This window comes from Pithys albifrons, chromosome 13, assembly GCF_047495875.1.
Source record: "Pithys albifrons albifrons isolate INPA30051 chromosome 13, PitAlb_v1, whole genome shotgun sequence".
Classification (NCBI taxonomy): domain Eukaryota; kingdom Metazoa; phylum Chordata; class Aves; order Passeriformes; family Thamnophilidae; genus Pithys; species Pithys albifrons.
Genome location: NC_092470.1, coordinates 16,062,547 through 16,085,534, shown reverse-complemented (window position 1 = coordinate 16,085,534; position 22,988 = coordinate 16,062,547). Strand labels below are relative to the sequence as shown.

At 40.8% G+C, this 22,988-nt stretch overlaps 1 protein-coding gene across 1 annotated transcript in view; it reads right to left on the bottom strand.

The window, feature by feature from the left end:
• MCTP2 (multiple C2 and transmembrane domain containing 2) overlaps positions 1 to 8,642 on the bottom strand; it is a 127,837-nt gene extending 119,195 nt beyond the window's left edge. Inside the window, exons 1-2 of the mRNA XM_071568171.1 lie at positions 8,628 to 8,642; positions 1,728 to 1,806 (exon numbers count right to left, since the gene is read on the bottom strand). The gene's annotated coding sequence lies outside the window, so the exon portion shown is untranslated. The remainder of the gene's footprint in view (positions 1 to 1,727; positions 1,807 to 8,627) is intronic.
• Positions 8,643 to 22,988: the final 14,346 nt, after the last annotated feature.

Below are 22,988 nucleotides of genomic sequence, written 5' to 3'. Positions count from 1 at the left end.
TGGAGCACCCTGGGTCACACACTGCACCACATCCCTTCTCAGAGAGCTCCCACACGTCACCACTTCCACCTATGGTCTTTAACATCCATTGAATGTGGTAGCGCTAAGTGCAGGGCAATGGGATGGGGAAAGGAAAGCTTGGGGATGGAATATATTTACATTCCATACATATCATTCTGATCAGAGATTACACATTGTCTAAGAGCATAGCTGACGTAGTGACACTCATCTCACACCATAGACTGAAACTTGGTGATGCAACCATGCTATACCATTGCAAAATATAAATTGTCATGGACATGTGGTAAGGGTTTGTCACAGTGCAAAGAATCGTTTACTAACCACTGAATAAAAATGTGAGGAAAACGTAAAAACCATTAATTCAGTTCTTTCAACCAGATCTGGAGAGGAACAATTTGGAATTATTCACAGTCCCACATGGATCCACAAAATCAAGAGCAAGGTGCCAGCAGTACAAGAGCAGAGAGTTATACATCAGTACGATTATTGCTTGGACACATGAGCAATATTAGAGGAACAGGGGGAAAAATTGGCAATGTTTTATTTTGCTTTCTGACTTAAAGGTCATGTTTGAATGGCCAGATCCTGATGTTCCAGCACAACCTCAGTGACATTGGTTACTGCAGTCAGTATTACAACAATAAGCATACAGCAAGTCCTAAAATGCATAGAAGTTCTCAAAAGCTTGCTGTTTTCTGAATAGACCACTTTTACTCAGTTCATGCTATTAAAAATTTAAGAAGTTGGCTGAGAACAGAAAACTAATCTACAATCTCAACTGAAAATAGAGAAGAAACCAAACTTGTGCCACTAATGATTTTCTTCTTTTCATCTAAAGCAAGAAAACTATCAGCTTCAGATAATTAGTTTAGAACTAAAAAAAAAACACAAAACACAGTCTTTAAAATACTCTTCTGTTAGGTCTGTGATTCCACAAAACGTGTATCAAATATAGTTCTGTGCGTGTTTTATCAAAGGCAAGAGAGACAAAACTGTAAACATGCCCAAAGGCAATCTAATAAAGGTGGAAGCTTATTTCTGAAGTAGCAAAAGAAAGTAGCTTGTATGTGCCTGCCAAAATGAAATGTAACAGTGCTCTTTGGATGCAATAGGAGAGATACAGAAATTCAATTCTCATACCAAATATCCACCCAAATGAGAAAAACTTGCCACAAGTTAGTGGCAATAAGAAGATAAATCAATTAACTATTACAAGACTACCAAATATGGGCTCTGCAGAAAATTAGCTTGAGAAATTTTCTTCTCCTGGACATCATGTAACTGTATTAAGGATGCTGATGAGGGAACAGCATGCAGAGTATCAAGGCTCTTTGCTACTTCACTGCTGACCACGAAAAGAAAGGGAGGACAATAGTGCACAGATCCTTGGGATCACTGAGAGGCTGAGGGGAAGAGAGGAGGAAACATGACACTGGAAATGTCACCAAAACATCAATGTGAGGGTATTTATGAATGCATCCACTGTAACATGAAGTCACTGAGAGCCAAGATATGCATAACAGTACTTTGCTAAGTATAGGACTTAAAGATGAGCACTAATTAAATCCCACTGTAAAACACATTATTAAAAAAGCGCAGCTAAAAACACAGCAAGCAAAAATATTTCAGCAAGAGACATTTAAGTGTGCATAAAAGTTCTTATTATACATTATTATAATTATTACTAATTTTCCAGAAATACTCACAAGGAGCCACTGTACACCTTCTCTTCATGGACACAAAGATTTTTCTTCTGGATTTTATTAAGGATGGCACTATCAATTCCTTTGAGGGAAGAGAAAAAACACATAATTGAGAACTACAGTTGGAGTTATCAAGTCCTACTCGGGGTTTTTTGTGTGAATATGTGATTTTCTCATAAAGAAAATATGTCTTCTAATCTGAAAAAAAAAACCCAAAACTTTCCTCTCCTTTTCCCACCTGTACTCTGACTGCTGAAAGAAAAAACACAACCTCATAAGCCTCTAGCAAAACCTGGCCAATGGGGATCAGTTTGAGGGTGCTGAAAATGATGGTTTTAGCTATTTTCCTGATCACAGGCTCAGCTGCAACCTTTCAGAGAGGGAGCAAGTGAAGCATTAGTATCCAGCCCATCTCTCTGCACAGCCTGTTTACAGCAGTGACAAAAGGAGATAAAATCACAGAAGAAAACAGTCATGAAATTATTTGGGTTGGAAAGGACCTTAAAGCTCACCTAGTTCCAGCCCCCTCTGCCATGGGCAGAGACACCTTCCACTAAACCAGGTTGCCCAATGCCCCATCCAACTTGGCCTTGAACACCTCCAGGGATAGGCCATCCACAAGTTCTCTGGGCAACCTGTTCCAGTGCCTTACCACCCTTACTGTAAAGAATTTCTTCTGTATATCTAACCTAAATTTCCCTCCCATGTAGATTAAAACACCCTTTCTCCTGACCTTGTAAGGTAGTGTATCTGGTAACAAGTCTTGGACTTTGGATTCCTCCTTTTTTCTCACCTACAGATAGAAGGTGTTCGCTGGAAACACCATCAGAAGCTTTAAAGATCCCTTTATCACAACTTTGAGCTATTCTGTTTGCACCTACCACCTGTTCACCACCAGCTTTACTGACTTGTTTACAGAACTTTGCTTAGTAGATTGCTTTGGTCATTTGTTAGCCCTGGGCACAACCCCTCAGGTATGCAATTGAGAAAGGCTTTTTAAAAGGAAAATCTCCTGCAAGAGCTAAGCTTTGTGTTTTACTTCTTTAGGACAAGTGGGTCCTAGGAGTCCTGATGGCCCCAACACAGAGAATTACAAGTCCCTGAGTAGCAGCTCATTTTCCTTGCAGCTAAGCACCTGGTTTACAGGCAGAATTTGGAGCAGGACCAAGGGTGTGTTTGCTCCCCAGGTCTGCAAGTATTAAGCCATTCCTAGAAGCAAACTAAGCTAAATGCAAGGTTTCAGTCATGCTGGGCAACGGCATAAATAAACGCACTCAAGACTATGGGAGACTTAAGCACATGAATAGTTTGAGATGAATGCATGAATTACAATAATTAGTTATGGCTTAACTACTCACTTTCAGCACCAAAAGATTACCTTGAAAAACCACATATTTTTATCCCACTTAACATCATTATGATCCACCTTATCAGCTACATGTGTGATACACTCTTTAGGGCTGGATTTTGTGCTCTGAGGTGCCACTGACCATTTCTTGTCTGAACAGCGGAAATGCTGCATGGCGAAACCTAAGTTTAAACTTCAAAGAAACCATCACAACCTCATAGCTTCCTCTTCTCTCTTTTTCAATCCCATGCCCATGTTTCTGTGCAGCTTCACCATTTGAACGGCTGACTACATTTCGCTGTACCCGGTAAGAAAGAACAAAGATGTGAGACAATTGTTTCATCCACTCAGGATTCATGAACAGCTTTTAAATGCCATTTAAGCAGGCTGTGTTTTGTGACAGAACTTATAATTAAGTATCTATGCCAGTCATTTTTCCTGACAACCTATTGAGCAGCAAGGCAGGGGACTGTTTCTTTTGCAAAAAATGAACTAGAACATTTGAAAACTCAGTTTCTGATTCATCCCAAGAATAGTGCAGAGCTGAGCAGTGGGTCTGTGGGCTCATGAGAGCAGCAAACAAATGCTAGGGCAAAAGTATACTTAGGGGTTTGAGTAAGGAATTGTATCCAGGAATCTCCAAGGAATTTACCAGCATTTCTCCATTTGTCCTCATACATCTCAGAAGTACTGTCATAAGAAAGATTGTCACAAGCAAAGTTTTAGTTTGATGGTTGGTTCAGGTGAGAAACCAGTGACAGTCAGGAATAAAATATGAAATTCTGATCTTTCCAGTAATCTCAAAGTGTTTGTTAGGGAAGGAGATGAGTGAGTTATTTTGGTTTGTGTTTTCTGCTTGTACTTCTTGAAAAAGGAAAACTGGATCCCTGGAATTTTCAGTTCTCAGCCCCATGCTCTTACCAGAACTGCAGTGAGGCATTTGGTCCTTGAAGTAGCTGAGGGAACAAAGTTACACATACAGGTTTTAACACAGGAGAGTTTTCAACTGTGTTTACTAATAACTGATAGCTAAGAAACAAGATTTACATTCCTACAACTGACTTGAATCAGGAAAAACAGCTTCTTGCTCATTATTTTTCTTAATGTGTTTTTTAATCACTTCTTTATAGTGCAAAAATGTCTCCAAGCTGAAATCCAGTCTAAAACTGGGAGCACAGCAGACCCCATGCCTGTTGGTAATACATATTTCCAATACATTATTTAATCAGACAAACTAGAACTGCTGACTCTGAGGGATATTAGTCTTGTGCATAGTTCTAGATGTTGAATGAATTATGCAATATTAGGGCTTCTGGACTAGAATAAGTGTTTACATGTAGGGATGGCCACAAATCTACTTAGAGCCTCACCTAGCATTGCTCCCCAAGTGTTATCCCATAAGCAAATAGAAATACTCCATTCTAAATAACACTGACCTAAGGACTCTAGTCTTTTAGTTTCGGTTCCTTTTTAGTATTAAAGACCGAGAAATTATGCAAGGTAAGCTGACAACTACCATAACTAAACTTAACATGGTTTGAGGATGACAAACTTAAGGTGGCCAGCCTGCAAAGCCAGGCCAGATGTCACAAATATCCTTAGAGCCACCAGCAGATAGATCCCTAAGGGTCTTGATGAAATTGTTAAAGGTTATCACACTTCCTATGCCAAGGACAGCTGCACTTGACAAAGAGGTTATCAATTCCATCTGTGCACTACCACCTCATGCCAGACATTATCACACACAGACCTGTCAGCAGAGCTGCAGCTGTGAGATCTCATTAATCCTCTTCTGTCAAAATAAACTGCATTATCAGAACCCTATTAATTAAACTCATTCACCTTCCTCTCTTGGCTGCTGCAGTCACATCCTAACTAGCTCATATAGGAGCATCTCTAGTTCCCACATCCCTCTCCTGTTCTAAGGTGCTCCAAGAAGGCTGGAGATGACTAAATCTCTGGGGGGTATAATAAAACTCATCAAGCAAAGCAGCTTCTGTGCTTTAGTGTGATATGATCAGAAATGCTAAAAACCAGCAGTGCTCACAAGCAGGCCCCAGCTGGATACATGCCAGGTGTGATCAAAGGCTGTTAACACAGCACAGCTCCTCACCCTGCTCCCAGCCATTGTTCTCCAAGACAGCAATTCCTAACAGGAGAGGTGCTCTGCAGAGGGGTTTGACAGGCTTCAAAGAGATCTGTCATCTGGGCAATCTTCAGAACAGCCTAAGAGGAGGGCAGGAAATTGTGTCAGAACAAGGAAATGACAAGAATCACTGCCTATTTTTGTAACTATGGATGTGTTGGTACTGGATCATTCCACTGATCCATCAATTTTCCTGCCCTGCCTCCATCACTGACCAGTATTTGTCAGAGCTGAGGAAAGTGGAAACTCCAGAGAAGGGATATGGGCAATCACACAATGCTAGAAGTTCAGGGAAATTGTCATCAGCAGCTTCAGGAATGCAAATGAAAGTACAATACCCAGGAGCAATTATTCTAGCTGTGTTTTTCCTACTTCGTCAGTCTGTGCACTCAAGAATATAAACAGGAATGCTGAATTACAGTAACTGGTGACTGTCCATTTCTCAGAAAAGCCAGTGGTCAGTTTATCATTGCCTTTGCTTATTGTGAACCAGATTTGATGATTTCCCAGGCTACCTAGGAAAACCTACCAGTGATGCAAAGCCAAGAGTTCTCTCTATGAAAAGGTAAAGATCTGAGGTTATTGTAGAGTGTGTTGGTGGAAGAGACACAGGGTGGAGTGTGAAGTGCTGGGGTAAGGCCTCAGCTGCTATGATTTAAAACAGCCCCTGAGGCTGCTCTAATTTACTTTGGAGCCTTTCCTAGAACAAGGTTGAACATTCTGCAGACAGGACACAAAACACAAAAGCCTTTTGCACAGGCAAAAGCAAATGAAACAATCCCTGAGCACAAGTCGCTAATCCCTCCCATTTAAAAGTCCAGGTGTTTTGACCGGGAGTTTAAACCCTTGCATAAGTGAGGCCAGGTGGAAACCCCTCCTCTGTGTACACAGCTATGTTCCCTTTCCTCTGGGCTTGACAGAATCCAGCTTAAGTGTAAGTAACGGGGGGGTAGGGGGAAGCACAGTGCAGCCTCTGATATAACATAAAAATAAAAATGAGTAATTTTGAGGTGTAGAAGCAAGAGGTAGCACTTAGCTTTGAGAATACTCATTAAAATTCATCTTCCACATGTCCAAGTTGTTTATGGAGGATCACCACAGCCATTCAGCCTCAATAAACTACAAGAGCCAGTCTAGAGATTTATGGCACTGCAGCCTGAAAAAAACACTTCATTCTTGTCTCAGCAGTTTGAGGCTGATATAAAATAAATATGTACATACAAAAGTATTTTGATCTTGCTTTCCCCTGTCTGCCTCCCTGATAAAGCCAACAGGTAACTTGGTAAGGTTTTTAATATAAGCCTAAGGACTAAGTGGGTGAAAGAATACTAAAAGTTGCATGATGTTTCTAGGTAACAGCCAGAGCTGACAAACAGGTGCTTACACATCCGGCTTCAGCACAGCTGATAAGAGATATACAAGTATCAATAAGTTGGGAATAAAACAATATTCTGCTTTGCACAGGGATAGGAAGAAAGGCTATGGTACAGAATGACCAAAACAGATTATATTTGTACATTTACCATCCTCAATATCTAGAACTAAGATACAGCAAGAGAAAACAAAGGAAAAACACAGCCTGTTGAGTGTGGGTGTTTTAAAGGGCTTTCTAATGCCTAGCATAATACATACATTTTTGTGGCATTTCTATAAATCACACGGCAAGATGTTCCAACATTATATATACTTTAAGCATCTTTTTGTTCTTTTTCTTTGAGTCTCCAACTGATGCAAATAATTTAGTATTGACAAAAACTAAGCAGCAAAGTTGGAAGAGATTTGGTTCTTCAAAAAGGAGGATTTTTACCACTACTACAGGAAGTCTTAGCACCAAAATGTCTTACTTTTACTAAATCCTGGAGACAGCTGAAGGCAATTCCATTGTTTATCTAGTTCAGTAGAAACCAGAGCTCCAAATTTCCTTTGGTGGTGGGGAAAGTATTCCCACATACTAACTTTTTCTTTCAACACAGACAGCATTTCCATGTTGCAAACTAGCACCTGGTGAAAGAAGTTGTGCCATGACACCTCTTACACCAGGAGGATAAGACCAAAGCATTTTAACTTGTTTTCTTCTGCCACATACAGTTTTTAAAGCCATTTTTGGGGTGATGGGACACGAACAGAAGGAAAGAGGGAGAGTTGTCCAGCAGTAACACAAGAGCTTAAGGGCTGACAGCAGGCAAGAAATATCTCCTCCTTGCTGGAGCCACACAGCAATCAAGGGCTTCCTGGTAGCCAGCTGCTGCTACAGGCTGTCTCCACCTATGTTTTATGACAAGAGGACCAAAGCGATTATGTGGGATCAAGAAAAAGAGGAAGCAACCTAGACCATTTGCCAGTAAGAAGAAATCAGGTATGTAGAGGGAAAAAGGAAAATTCATGAGAATTTAAACATCTTTTTTCACATGGTAAGACAGAAACTGCACTAGTGCATGTCTGTGTGCTACAAAGTGTAAAATTATGCCAGTCAAACATCCACATAAATGCCAATCAGCATATACTATACTCAATATCCTTGAACTTCAAACAGTGTAATTCACCAGGCACCAGCTGGTAAGTGCTTTTATTTGTTTTCCTATGCATATTCCTTTCCAAGAGATGAGACATTCCGTTCTGCTGAAGGCCAAGTGTGAAATTATAATTGCAATGGCGCCTAAGTGGAGCAAACTGGGAATCCTTCCAGACCCTGACCTTGAAAACATGCAAATAACCTGGAGAGTTAGATAGGGGATCATGGGGAGAAAGGGGATATGTTCTGGGTAAAGGAAACAAATATTTGTTTCCTTATAAAATGCTTCTCCCCAACACCAGTAAACGCCTTAAATTTGCTTTCAGAAAGAAAGTCGATCATCATGACCCACCTTTGCAGTCAAAAGCAATCCAGAGAGATGTCCATAACTTTTACTTGCTATTCCAGATACCACAAAACACCTTGGTACCTTAGGACCAATGTAGGTGTATTTCATAGATCACAAGCTATAGAAAACAGGATTCCTCCAAAAAACACCAGACAAAAGCATCAAGCATATTTTCTCTTTCAGATTCCTTTAACAGGAAGATATTTTAAACATGAAGACAGTAACTTAGTAAAAATAGCAGATAGTCCTTGAAAGCAGACCTTTGTGCCACATTAGAATACAGAAAGAGACTCTAAAGGTCTGCAACAATATTTATACTAAAACCTCCAGAAATGAGCAATATTCTCTGGTCTGTACCTGAATTATTTTCCATGCCCAGCCTGGCTCACCTTACAACTTTTCTCTGCCTGTGGCCAATACTCCAGTGTTCCATAACTAGATGGGGAGTAAAAAAACATCTAAGACTGATACAATCCTAATGGAAAAACAAAGATATTCTAAGCAAAAAACTCTGAAATAAGCAGGCAATTCAGCATCCAAATACTTACCTGTTTCACCTGGAAGAGGGGAAAGGACACAGCTGGTACAATCCATGGCATGGGGCCACAGGGACGGACAGCTCCACTGCTCAACCATCTGAGACAGCACAAGGGGAGTTAGTGCAATACATTACAGTGCCTTCTCATACTGATGCAGTTCAACTTAATTAATTAGAAGATGCCTTCAAGGTTGCCCTCCCACTCCCTCTAATCCTGTACTCAAGCACCCAAACATGAATCTTCCTGCCCTCTTCACTGCCTTTGGCAGGAATTTTGCTAAACAATTACATTCTGAGGAGAAAAAAAACATTCTAGGGCCTTTGCTTGTTCCTGAGTTCTTACAAAACTCTTTCCAAATACCCTGGCCTTTGAGTTCGGCTCTTCACTCAGCTCTGGAAACCCAGAGTTTCAGGGAGGCTCTCCCACTTTGCCTAATTTCGCATCACCTGGAAAAACCTGAACTGGTTACATAAATTGGAGTGGCTATTTGACTGACACAAGCTGTCAATCAGGTTTGCCCGAACCCTTCTCCTCTTTACCTGTGAAAGAGAATTTGAGCTTTAACAGCCTTTTAAACACTGGTGTCAGCAGAAGGGGATTCTGCCTCCTCCCCAGCCCCCTTCAGGCGCTCCTGCAATTTGCTACTCACACTACTCAGTCCACCTGGGGATCAGATCACTCTGCCAGAGTCTGCAATGAGGTAGCCACTGCCAACAGTGAGATGGGACACAGATCACCTGGGGAACAGTAATTTTTTCCAGCATCTTCTCCATAAGGAGAGGATCTCACTGATCACACCATATGGTTCATTATAGTTTCTTCAAATCATTCCTTCTCAGTAGAATCATTGGTCTTGTCCTGGTTCCTAAAGGCAGAGACGATTAACTGGGTCAGATGTGGATTCTTGCAAAGCAAGGCACTTCCCACCAGAAATTAATTTCCTTTCTAAAGATTGTTTATTAATATTTAGAAGGAACTTGTCTATCTAAAAATGGTGCAAGATAAAAACATTTCCCCTTTTTTGTTCTTAGTGCATGAGAAATAAACCCACAGGAGTATGGACTATTGCTTCACTTGCCTTTATGAATATTTCACACAACTGTATTTTACATAGTTTTAAACCTCTTTGAGAGGGAGTGGGAATGCTGAGAAAGTCTGATACAGCATAAACATTCTTAATGCTTGTAGACTCACTTTAGTTTCTGGCCTATCCAAAGAGCAAGTGTTGCATCACCACCACCTTTTTTGCTTTTAGAAGAAAAAGTGAAAATTTACATGAGTATCAAATTCAGTTCTACAGTTTTTACAGAGAAATCAAATCTAGGACTATTGTTTTTAAAGGATCAGAATGTCACATTTCCAGAAGGAAATGTGCTACAGGCACAGACCTCTTTCCTTGAGGTCTGAAACCTCAAAAACCTAGGAAAATGCATGAGCAAGGAATAAAGTCTAATCTAAAAGTGAAGATTACTGTGCTTATTTTCACAAATGCAACACTGAGTATGAAGAAAAATGATGCTTCTTTACAAGTCTATCCCTCCTTCCAACTGATATAGCAATGATGTACAATGAGAATCTTGTGTCTAACACTGGTAGTTAAATAGAAAATAGTTTTAGGAATTTGCCAAATTTCATTACATAAACCCGAAATGATCTTTATGAGGACTCAATCAAAACTGGGAAAGTTATTTTTATACCACTAGAAGAATTACAAACATCCTGTACAGACTCCAACATTCATTTCCTCCAGTAGAGGTAATTCAGAGACTCCAAGGATAAACCTTAAGAGCAGGGAAAACAGTTTCAGGAATAATGCATGCATAGATTTTAACTGTGCTTTCAGTAAGACAGATCAACTTTTGAGTCATGCTTTTCCTCCATGCTATTCTTTACTCAGAATCTGATGTTCCCATATGATTTAGTAAGGTTATAAAAAAGCATGAAATATTTCTTTCCAGTGTTGACAATACAAGACAGACTTGATGGAAATCTCTCTTTCTCCTCTCCCTAAAATGAATATTTTTCCTCTCTTCCTTTGCCTCTCACTGACAGGGAGAAACTATATCATAGTCTTGTTATAGCATATTAATTCCTTCTGGTTACAGAAGGCCATGGGTTCTGTTGCATATATAAGTGGATGTGTCAAATACACATTTCCACTATTAACTGTCTTTCCATTTTAAATGGTCAGAGCATTTCAACTCCACAGAACAAAATAGCTGCTGTTATTGAAAACAAAGCCAAGACTCTCCACCTTTTTAGCTTGCATAAGAATTGCTTTACACCTGGATTAAATAATAAAAAGGTTTGTTAGCCTATTAGCATCACCTGATTTCTTCCACGTTCTTTACCACTAAAATTTATGCCATAGTAGCCAGAACAGCACCACTTTTACATGAGGAAGCTAGATGGTAACCCATCTGGAGCATCTTCCAGCTTCAGGCTCCAAAGCCATTGGCACAGGCTGGTTTCTGGCTACACTTTTGGCAGATTTGTCTCTGTTTTCTGTTCAAATTGGAAGAAGGCCATTTCTGCAGCATGCAGCAAGCAAATGGGCTTTGACTGTTCTCATCTCAGTGTCAAGCAAACGCTTCTCCCTTGTGGCTGAACTGCAGTTTTTCACCTCAGATGAGCTGGAAGGTCCAAAAACCAGAGATAGCAGGTCTAAAGATAGAAGGGACAAAAGGTACAGTGGATGAGGAAAGCGCAGTTTTGCAGCTGTCCTACTGAATGGCCATTAAGCATCAACAATAGAAACAGCAAGCACAGGAGGGAAAAGTAAAGCAATGGTGTCTTCTGAATTGCCTGAGACACCAAAGATGTTCAGTTGACACTCAATAGATAGATGACTTGAGAGGAAGAATTGTAGTTAAGAAGAAATCCACATAAAATCTGAAAATCAGAGAAAAACTGTGCTAACAAATGGATATATGGAAATGTCAAAAGCTTGAGTTCAAAATGCTGTTGAGGCATTATTAGTATTCAGATTCCAGAAACGATCCCACATCCCAGAAATTTGGCTTTGAAGACACTCTACTTTACAGTTGCATGGTGATAAGGTGGATAACACTTAGACACTTCCGAGAGGAACTGAACTAGGCAATGTAGTGCCAGTCAATTTCTCTCAGATCATCAGGATCATGTCTGTGAATCTTCTATTTGCATAAGTAGACTGATATTTGGGAAGAGGGGCAGGACAGAAATTAAATCAAGTCACAGGCTGGCTTTAAGTGATACAAGTAGATAAACCCTTGGGAGACCCTGCAGAGTATGTGGAGCACAAGCCTACAGCTCTGAATACCAACTCACCCCCATCCATGATTACTGCTAATAAAGAGATCCAGGGCCATATGCCAGCCAGGAAATACACTCCTGGTTATGCAAACAGCCAGCAAAAGTTCAGAGAACATGTACAAGCAGGAATGACACCAAATAACAGGATCCAGACGCATTCAGGGAAAAAGCCCAACCACAGGCTTACTGAGCTGATGGAACTGGACCCTGCCAAAGCCACAAGCAGCCAGTTTCTCCAGGAAAATGCTGTGGAAAATGGTATCAAAGGCTTTACTAAAGTCTAGGTAGACAACATCCCTTTCCCTCATCCACCGGGCAGGTCACTTTGTCATAGAAGGAGATCAAGCTGGTAAAGCAGGACTTGACTTTCATACACCTGTGCTGGCTGGGCCTGATCTCCTGATTATCTCATATGTGCCACGTGATCATACTCGGGATGATCTGCTCCATAAAACTCCCTGGCACTGATGTCAGTCTGGCCAGTCTGCTATGCATCATTTTTGATGCACTTGAAAAGGCAAAAGAACAAAAGCATTAAGCAGGCCCATGGTGAAATGAAAGAGGTACAGGTAAAAGTGACAGCCTGTGCTATAGGGGTGCAGCACATCTGTGTGACTGTAGCTTCAGATACCCCTTCCCACAAGACAGGCATAAACTAGTTGGCCAAATCCGTCTTACTCTACTTGATGAGTCACTTAATAAATTGTCCTGTATTATTTCCTATTTAAACTAGTAAATTACTCCATATATAGGAAATGGTGTTAATTAAGGAAGATATTCAGGTTGTCTCTAATCCACTTTTAAGTCAGGCAAAAAAAAAAAAATTGCTTCAGAGCTCACACACCCGGTGGTGTTTTGCCCTGCTTTCCTGTATGACCACATTCCTTCGAGCAAGTGCTCTGCCTGTGCTGCTCCTCGCTAATCCCAGAGCTCCATATCTCACTTGGTGATTGCTTAGCAAACAGCTCCTCCTTTAACTAGTGTCCTAAATTAATTGTGGCTGTGAATAATGAACAAACATTTCCCTTCTGCTGAGCTGGGCATGCCACAGATACAGCCAACATCTTTTTCTGGTTGCAAAGAAATTCCTGTCCCTCTAGGCAAGGAGAGAAATTATCAAGATTTATGGATCAGGAGGTAAAAATCCATTTTGAGCTGCACTATTTTTCTTCTATAATACATGATGAGTTGCCTTTCAGCCCTGTGTTTGTTGGCTATGGCTCAGGCCATGGGGCAGAAATTGGGTTTGGGACCAGAGGTGTTATGGTACTAGAGGGCTGTGATAAGACTTTGCTTTCTAGTCCCCTACCTGGGGTATTTCCAGTGTAGTTTAAGCAAGAAGCATTCAAACACTTGAGGACTTTCATCCCAAGGGAATTAGGCCCTTTAAAAAAAGATTCAGCTCCTCAGTTTTCTCTAAATAAAACCTTAGCATAAAAAAGAAAGTATTCCTTTGTCTCCATGCTTTAGTAACTTGTCTGAAATGGAATTGCCCTTTCTTTATTGCTTTTTATTTAGGCTCCAAGGATTAGTTAGGGAATGGTTTCATACTGTATTTGTAGAGTACACAGCCTAACAGGACCCTGAAGCTGTAAATGACAATATGACAAGACTGAAGTAAATCAATATGCTCCAAAACCAGACTGATTTCCATAATGCCTTTAATTCATCCTTAGAGAGATGCTTAAAAATAATTGATTTCCTTGAAAAACCAAGTAACTCAACCAAAACTTATTAGAAGTATCTAGAAAAGTTTGTGTCACTCCCAGCCAGTCCAATTCCTCCAGGAGCAAAGCACAAAAGGAATCAAGTACTACTAGAAATGAATCCTATCAGTCTTTCCCTGCAGCAAGATTCATCTGACTCAAGTATTACACTTGGCAGCGTAGGCTCAAGCGCTCATGGACTCAGTCCTACTTCTAGCACACTAAATTAGGATGGGAAAACCTGTTTGGATTTTGCTGCCACAGTGTGGCCATTGGGAGCAAAGATCTCAAGGCAATATGCTGTAATTCAGATGACTCGATGGCTATGATCACAGACTCCAGCCCCTCTATTTTCTTATACAGGTGCTTTGTATCACTTATTTTAAGATAAAATCAGATACCATCAAAGAAATACACATTTTTGTGATGGGAAAGCTGAAAAATTAGAGCCTGTGCATGTGTCCTGGTGAGAATAAAGCAAAGTCTGATACTGATGGAAGCTCTCAGCATCCCTAAGGAACAGAGTTTTCTGCAGTCCTTAGCTCCACAGGTGAAAGTGGTCCCTGAGGAACCTTAAAATGACCACAGGAAAACAAAAATCTTCCCTCTACCATATAGTTGCTAAATAAGAGTCCTCACTGTTTCCCTGTAGCACTTCCTATTTTGTATCCCCTAAATAGTTGCCTATAAGTCAAATGTGGGTAAACCCTGTTGCACCACCAAGTACAACAATCTCTGGGGTAAACCACATGGAAAATTTGAGTAGGTCCAAAAACCAAATCAGCTGAGTGCAAAACAGTGCAGAAGCAAAATGAACACACAAAATATAAAAACTCTCATGTCTCCTCACAGTATATGTTAACATCAATGCATGGAAACATAAAATATTCTTCCAGATCCCATTTTGGCTCTGGCATAGAGGCTTATCCCCATGAACTTGGAAGCTCATAGTAAGCAAATGTCCATGAAGCACCAGAGCAGCCATCACTGTTATTCACAGATGACTGCAGAGGGACAGCACAAAGCAAAGGGCAGCACCTCAAAGTCGTCCAATTCCCAGGTCCTGAGGGTCTGTATGAGGTGAAAAGAAATGTACAAAATTGCAGGCAATAAGAGGAAACAATGTGAGAGTTTCCAAGGGCAGCTCCTTCCATTTGACTTCTGAACTTTTGTTTCTATTTTAATAGCAAATCAAACCTGTGTGGTTTATCAGCTGTAAGCAGCCAGAGCATCCTCCAGCTTTGTCCAGTTCCTCCAAAGCTGTAGTGCAACAGAAGTGGGTATAAGATGCCATTTCAAACCCGCTAAATTTAGGACCACCATAAGTTGGCCCCACTTCCTTCCCTTGATTTAGAACAGCCTGAAATGTGTTTTAAATTACACTGAACCTGACAGGTCAAGCTAGAGTTACAGCCTCACCCTCACCATCCCCACCAATCACTGCTATCCATGGTTTGCTGCTTCAGTGAGGCAAATTTCTTTGGAAACCCAATATCTGAGCACACAGGCTTATGTTGAAGAGACCCATTCCTTACCTACCTTCTGTGGTGTCAACTCCTGTTCATTTAGAAAATGTTCTGAGGCTTGAAATCCTTCCAATACAGCTGTCATACTCGCTCATTTAATCCTGCCTGTTAAACAGTGTCTGAAGATTACGCCCAGTGCAAGGTCTGATCACTTAAGTATTTCTCCCTTTTTTTTTTTTAATTTATTGCATAACCTAGAAGAATTAACAACATCCCTATGTGACTGATAAGTACCTTGTAGATTTTCAAGTTTTAAATTACTTCTAAGATGGAACTGAAAAAGTTCTGTCTTAAAGGAATCTGGTCCTAGTAGTTCACAGAATTTGCTGGCAGTTTATGATTTTCCCTGAAAATGAATCAGGCTGTTCCTGTCAAAAGAATGTTTTGCATACAACCTGTAAGCAAATTTTAGGAAGAAAGTAGGAAAAATTAGAAGCTTACTTTGCAGGGACCTTTTAAGTCTTAAAGCAGCAGTTCTGTGTATTGTCTCCCACCTAGGCAATGTTGAATTATGAAAAGTGATGTGCCTGAAATACTACAGAACCAAAGTGCTTGACCACATTTTTTAAGGCTTAAATGTTGGCTCAAATCCAAAATTGAGGTAGTATGTCAGCTACTGCTGTGATTTTGCACTGCATTTTTCAGAAAAAATCTTTCTACTTTGTAGAAAGCAAACACCTGCAGCTCCACTTACAAACTTGCTCAGCTCCTTTCATCCTACAGATACAAAATACCCAAGATTCCTGTATCCAATAAAAGGCTGTAAGGAAGAGGAAACCCCCACCTCATAATGCAAGGGCAATATTTATTATGTCCAGACATCTCAGTCAAAAAACCCCAAAAGTCATCTCTTATAAGGTCTATGAACACTTTATACTGATAAGTATTCTGCATGTAATTGCATCATTTTGATAAACATGACAGTGGACCCAAGTACCAAATTTCCTCAGCATAAAATCAGGTGTTGAAACTCAGAAAAACTTATTTATAAATATGCAAGATAGAGAAAACAACCCTCAAGTTTAGACACTTATTAAACAACAGGGGGTGAAAAATCCAGTTCCACTATAATGTTATGTTTCTGCTTTGGCATTGTGTATACTAATCATGGTCTGAAGATGGAGAATTTCTTTGCAATATTTCCCCATTTAAGAGGAAGAAGCCTCTGGGAGATCTGTCCAGTAGGCTTACTGGACTTGATTCATAAAACTGAGATACTTCCCTGAGCCTCACAGACACCCTCCTTCCTTTTAAAGTCCATGTGATGGGGAAGCATAAGGACTAAAAAAGTGAAGCCTACATGTAGCTGAAAAACAGACTAGAAGACTTGATTACCTTCTCCATCAGGTTACCCTGGTTTATTGCATTGCAGCCCTGGAGAATTTGATTAGCAATTTCTCATCTTCATTCATCCTCATGTCATCTGGATTTCAAGCCTCTGATCCATATCTGAAAACATGCTAATACAGATCCCAGTTAGGTCTTGTTGCTACCCACTCCTGACATACTAGAATTTAAGTGTCAGAAATTCCAAGTTATTTGTGGTTAACAGCAAGTTTCCTACTTCTCCCTGGGCAGAAATAAGGGAAGCCCAGGTCAAACCTGGATTGAAGTGAAACCAAAGTGCATGAAGCAAGTCTTTTTTTTTTTTTTTGGGGGGGGGGCAGGGGTGTTTACACAAAATGATATATTACTTCTGTAAAAAATGGAAGATTTAAAAGTGAATTCATGACTTTGCTTTGGCACACGTCCTGTCTTTAGGCTCATGCAGTGCACATGGGCACAGCCAGGTCTTTGACACATGCCAAGGAGTTTTTCCAAGCAGCAAGGAAGATGCAGAAATCAGTTCCCCTGCAGCACATGGCATCTGCTCTGGGATGGCAGGTAGAGATGCCAGTGTAAACCATAAAGCAGCTTTAGCAGGTTATCCAGACTGCTAACAGCGAAAGCCAAGGAATATCACCAACTAACATTCTTATCACAGCTCATCTTTGCTTGTCAGGGTCCCTTTTGCAAGACAGGAAAAAGAAAAATTTCCCTACAACCTCTGCAACATGGATGTTCATTTTCTGGGCTTTTTTCAAAGACTTACACAAAAATCAAGATTCTGTTGTTCCCAGACCTTGGTAGATTACTAAACAGCTCCAGCTCCAGTTTCCATTGAATCTGGGGTTGCTCCCATGGAGCAGACACAGCAAGAGAAAGGGAGGTGTGGAAAGCCTACAGGTCAACCAGCTGAAGAAAACTCCAGGAGGGATTGTGAGCAGAGTGGTTTTACAGGCGCTTGGCTTCAGGGAACATTTGCTTTACAAAGCTCACGATATCATCCAGAAAAGATGGATTGGGGTTACACCACCTGCAAAGACATAGAGAGCTGAAGCATCTGCTTACAGGAGAGAGAAGCTGAAGGGCTCAGTGCACAAGCAAGCTCTGTGCCAGCAGATGGCACCGGGAAACCATAAATCCATCTGCAGGATACAGGACCACAGCTAGTCCTGCTGCCTCCAGTTCTGCAGCAATCCTTCAGTCATCGAGGCAGATAAATACACTGTTAAATGTAATAATTCTGCACTAACTCGTGCACAGAGGTTTCTGCTGCAGCATAGAAATGCTTCAGTTCCAGCTCTTTACATCCTGCCCTTGCTGTGGGAAGGCTGATAATAGCTATCTACAGAGAGGGAAGAAAGGAAGTGGAAATTTGGTGGGGAAATTCTGTTGATACATAGAAAAAGTAGCATGGCAAGAGCAAATATTCTCCACAGCCAACCCAGCACTCAGCTCACTTGTCTCAGCTGCAGGAAACATGATGTGAATTTGATCTCAGCATGACTGAACATACAGGCAGGTGGAGAGACTTGTAAATATTGTGGTTGCATTTTAATTCAATTGTTTTTCTTTATTCGCACTGTATTAAGCTCTCCTTCATGAAAATTCCTCTCCCACTTACTGTATCATGGAGCACCTGGAATTCAGCTCACATTTCCACAGCCTTCTCAGGAAAATGACACCAGTTACTGACAAAAGGTGGGACGAAATCGCTTTAGTAAGTACAACAAATATTTTGTTTCCAACTGTTATCCCATAGTAAGAGGCCACCATAGTTTGGCCAGCAAATTTGCTAAAAACTATTCCCAGCAATTGCCTCAGAGGTTGGGATATGGGAAAATGCTGCTTTGGTGACAGCAAGGGGAAACATTGGGGAAGAGAAGAGAGCAGCTGTAAGCTGCAGACTAAGCCTTAGCTAAGAGAAGTTGCATTTACAATATCACTGAATTTCTGGATTTTATCTATTCCAAGTACTGCTTCGTATTCTTCACCTCCAAATCTCATAAAGTTTCCTCCAAATCTTCTAAGGTCTTCTCCTCAGGTTACTATTTCCTTCTATAGATTCCTCAGAGGTCTTCCAGTTTTAAGAACAGCAATATTTACATTTGCTGCTGCATACCACCTTCCAGAGCCGTGTCTTGGGGCTTTTAGGAGTATGCTTGAGCAAACATGACTCTTTATATAGACTTCAAGAAGAGGTAACTCGAGTAAACACTGTGTGACTTAAAACCTTGAAAGCTAATATTTGGCAAGCTCTTGTATTCACAACTTTGGAAAGGCTCGCCTCTGAAAATAAAGCAAGAATATCTTCTCCTTGAAAAAAAAAATGCCGCGTGGCAAATCCACACCCAGTACTAATATTGGAATTCCTGACTTCATACATTATCCTATGCTGGGAACAACCATACCCAAATGCTAGTTTTATAGAGCCAGGTTTTACAGATGCAGACCCTCAGGACAAGACTTTCAAGATGAGTCTTTGTACCTACCTGATCTGTATGAGCAAGTTACCCCATGGCTTGTGAAACAGCTGAATCTCAGCACAGCAAAAGCAGGAGGACTGGAGGCAACCAGGGACTGATAAATAAAAATAAAACTTAAAAAAAAAATTAAAACAACAAAACAAAACAAACCAGCCCTGAGCACTCAATTTGGTGGTGAAGTAGCTGTAAACATATTGTGGGCCCTAAAGAGTGCCCCAGCCCGTCACCCTTGCTCCCAATAAGTTAGCACAGGTCTCTTACAGCTTTTGCAGATGTTCTGTGAAATGCTGCATCTGTAATGGCAGCCCTGAACTTTTTGCAAGCTCATGCTCTTCCTGTGAGCCCAGTACTGCCACACAGCTGTCCATTCTGTATGTTAGGCATAAGCAGGGAGAAACCACAGCAGATAGGTCCCATCACCTAAGAAATGCTCAAATATTACCTTCATCTTTCATAGCAATCCAAAGATCAGCAGCATTATCCCATGTTTCAACATGAAAACTAATGCAGAGAAGAGGGGATGGGCTATGCCCAGAAGACTAGCAGATCTTTCCAGATTACCTCAGCTGTGCATTTGTTTGGCCCCACAGTAACTTTCAGAAGAAGCAATGCCCAGTTACCTTTTTTTTGTCACTGCTTCCAAACTCCTCAGCAGAAAAGGAACACAAAAAATAGTTTTTCCAGGAAGATACTAGAAATAACACAGTAAACACAATTCTCTGGAGCTATCTGGCTCAATGTAGAAACCAAAGGAGTCAATTTGCAAAACAGCTGCACTCAGGTCCATAGAGGTTTTGGGGATTAATTTCTCACACATGCTGGAATGGATATTTACCTCTGGGTTTTTTCCTTCATTGCATTTTGAACACAGTTCCATCTTTCCAAGTTTCTGCTTAGGAATTGCTCTCAAACTGCAGGTGGTCCTTTGCTAAAGTTAATGGCACTTCCACAGAGACACTGGCTGTAGGTTACCAAAACCAAGAGCACAGAGTACAGTGTGGTCTATACCAGGGCAACACAAACTACTGCAATGTCACATCTCTGACAGGCTCTCCAGGGACCTTCACAGATGTTTAGAAAGCTGTTTTGCAGCACCAGCCTGATTAGAAGAGCTAAGCAAGAACCCTGCACTCCCATCTTCTTGCAAACCCCTCCTGCCACATGATAGTACTGATTACCCTTAATTTTCTTTGTTGATTCTGTGGCAGGAAGAGATGAAGAGATGATCATATTGAAGCACTGCTAAAAATACCATGTGTTGGTAGTTTCTTGCAGCACTGGCTTTCATTCCCCAGAACCACCAGCTTTTGAAAGTGATAAGTGATCTCCTACATCATTTTTATTTGGCCACTGGAGATAATGGGATCACAACCTTACTCACAAGCAGAGGTTTTAATCCTTTCCAACACACAATAAGGGAGCACGAACAGCAATGAGAAAAATCTCTATGCAGGCAGGTATTTCGTTAAGCACTAAAAGGTCCTGGCATCTATCCAGCCCAAAATGCTCTCTCCTTTGATGTTGGATTCCATCTACCTCATGTAATGGCCCAATGGTTTGGTTGTCAGCAAGAACTGGACCTGAGGCACATACCTTTGGAGGTAGATGACTAATCCAATTAAGTGGGAGCTACAGAAAGTTGAGATCCATCTTGTATTTTGGACATGAGAGGGAAAGAGGCATAAACAAGGGAATTTTATTTACTGAAAGAAGTTAATTCAAGAGTCTAATTTGTGAAACTTGCCACAGACAATCATGGAAGTGATTTTACTAGTATAATTAATAACTTTCCTTCAGCTTATCTCCACATGTTTTCATGATAGCTGTTATCATTGCTTTGATTTTACAGGAAATCAAAGACAGATGAAATAACTTCTCCAAGTTTCTTCTTCCTTCCAGGCCAGTAGTACAGCCTGGAACAAAAAATGGATATCAAGTAATACCTGTAAGTTTATAACCTGCCAGGCTCACCTTCAAATCCACTTTGAAGTTTGTGTTCAGACAAGCTCTTCAGAAGCTGCAAAATACTCCCAATATGTTTCTGGATTACATCACTTCTCCACACCTGACCTGATGCAATTCCCTTTTGCAGACCAATTTGGTATCCCTTTTTTTCCCCCCATCTTTCTTTCTACAATTACTTCAAAGCCACCCACATAGTGCCTGTTTCATAGTGAACTAAATTTTCTTATGTGGCCCCACTACTTCACTAAGCAAGAACAGCCAAGCTGCAGGTATACTATTCTCAAGCTCAAGTTTGCAAAATGACAGAATGGTTTGGGTTGGAAGGGACTTTAAAGCTGGTTCAGGTCCCAGCCCCTGCCATGGGCAGGGACAGCTTTCACTAGACCAGGTTGCTCCAAACCCCATCCAACCTGGCCTTGAACACTTCCAGGATTGGGGCATCCTCAGCTTCTCTGAGCAATAGCTCTTTCAGAGAAGTGATTGCTTGGCACTGAAAGAACTCAGAAAGCACAATACCGTTATCTGCTTCCTTGGATGTATTTTTTAATCTTTTTGCTGAATGTAAGTTGTTATTAATACACTTGATCTTTGTGCCACATCTGAATGGAAAATCCTAGTACCACCAAGAAACACCAAATCCTTGAATTGCCACATTTTTATGAAAACTTCTTTATAGGTCAATAGGAAATCAGTGTCCTAAAATTCCCCACAGCCTCACTGCCTCCTTGGAGGCAACAGGATTTCAATAAATAGCTACTTCACCTCAAACACAGTCACTTGGCTACCTCCCTGTCACAGCCTACACCAAACACTCCCACATTGGTGTTCATGGTCATCACAGCTTTTCAACAAGCTGATTTCTTTTACCTCTCACAAAAGTCACCCCAGCAGCTGTGGCACTGACAACTCACACACTCTATAGGATAACTAGTACAGCTACTGTGTGTTTGTAGGCTTGGGTAGATACTCCATTAAAATACTTATAAAACCTAAAGTGAAGCATCACCATAGGAAAAATAAAACTTCGTATCAGATAAAGAAACTGCAACACAAGGCCTGAACAGGAAGTCCCTTTCAAAATGGACTTTTAATAAATAACACAAGTTCACATAAAGCAGTCAGCATTTTTATGCCCACACACTTCTGATTCTGCCAGGGGAATCCACAACCATGACTGCAAATATTAACCTTTAACATTCTGCTCCAAAGGATGGGAAGATAAGCAGCAACCACAACTATCTGCTAACACACACAGGTAATCTGAGAACGGCCAGCTGCACCTGCAAACGAAATTTTACGTTTTCTCCATATCCTACACTTTTGAATAAACCCCAGAAATTTTGGGAGGATTCTTCCAGAGTGTTTCTGCAAAAGTTCTGTAACTGATTATTCAGTCAGCCCTGGTCATAACCCTGCCTTTTATGTTCAGGGTTTATGCACATGTAGAAGAGCTGCTCACAGGGAAAATCTGAATCTCATATTTTGGACTCTGGGACAAAAAAATTCCCAGGAGGAATATCACGAGATTGTCACACCACTAGACCTTCTCTCAATATTTATAACAGAGAAACTGGGCAGAGTGTTGGGAATAGGAGACAAATCTTCTGTGGCCCTGTCCTGTACCTATACTTCCAAATACAGCCACATTATTAGCCTCAAAACAATTAAAAATATAAGACTTCATTTGAGCAAGGGATTTTCTATGATTTTATCTTGTTTTGACTCAGTGAGAATTTGTAGGGTCGAAAAAAATCATCCCTTAATAGAAACTCTTCCAAAACATGGGGAATATTTGATATTTCTGCATGAGTGTTCAAGTGCAAGCTTATACAGCAGCTACCATTCCATGGGATCATTGAGCTTCTTGGACACCTGACTTCCCAAAAATGTTCAAAATTCCCTGAAAAATTATACTAGGACCTCCCCTTGCCATATATCTGAGCCGACCTTTCACTTTTAAAATTCATACTCTATAGCAATCCCAGATCCCTGAGAATGATTTGGCTCCTGGGTTGGGATTACCCTGTTTGACCAAAATAGTTATTTACCTTTTCTCTCAGCCTATTTTGG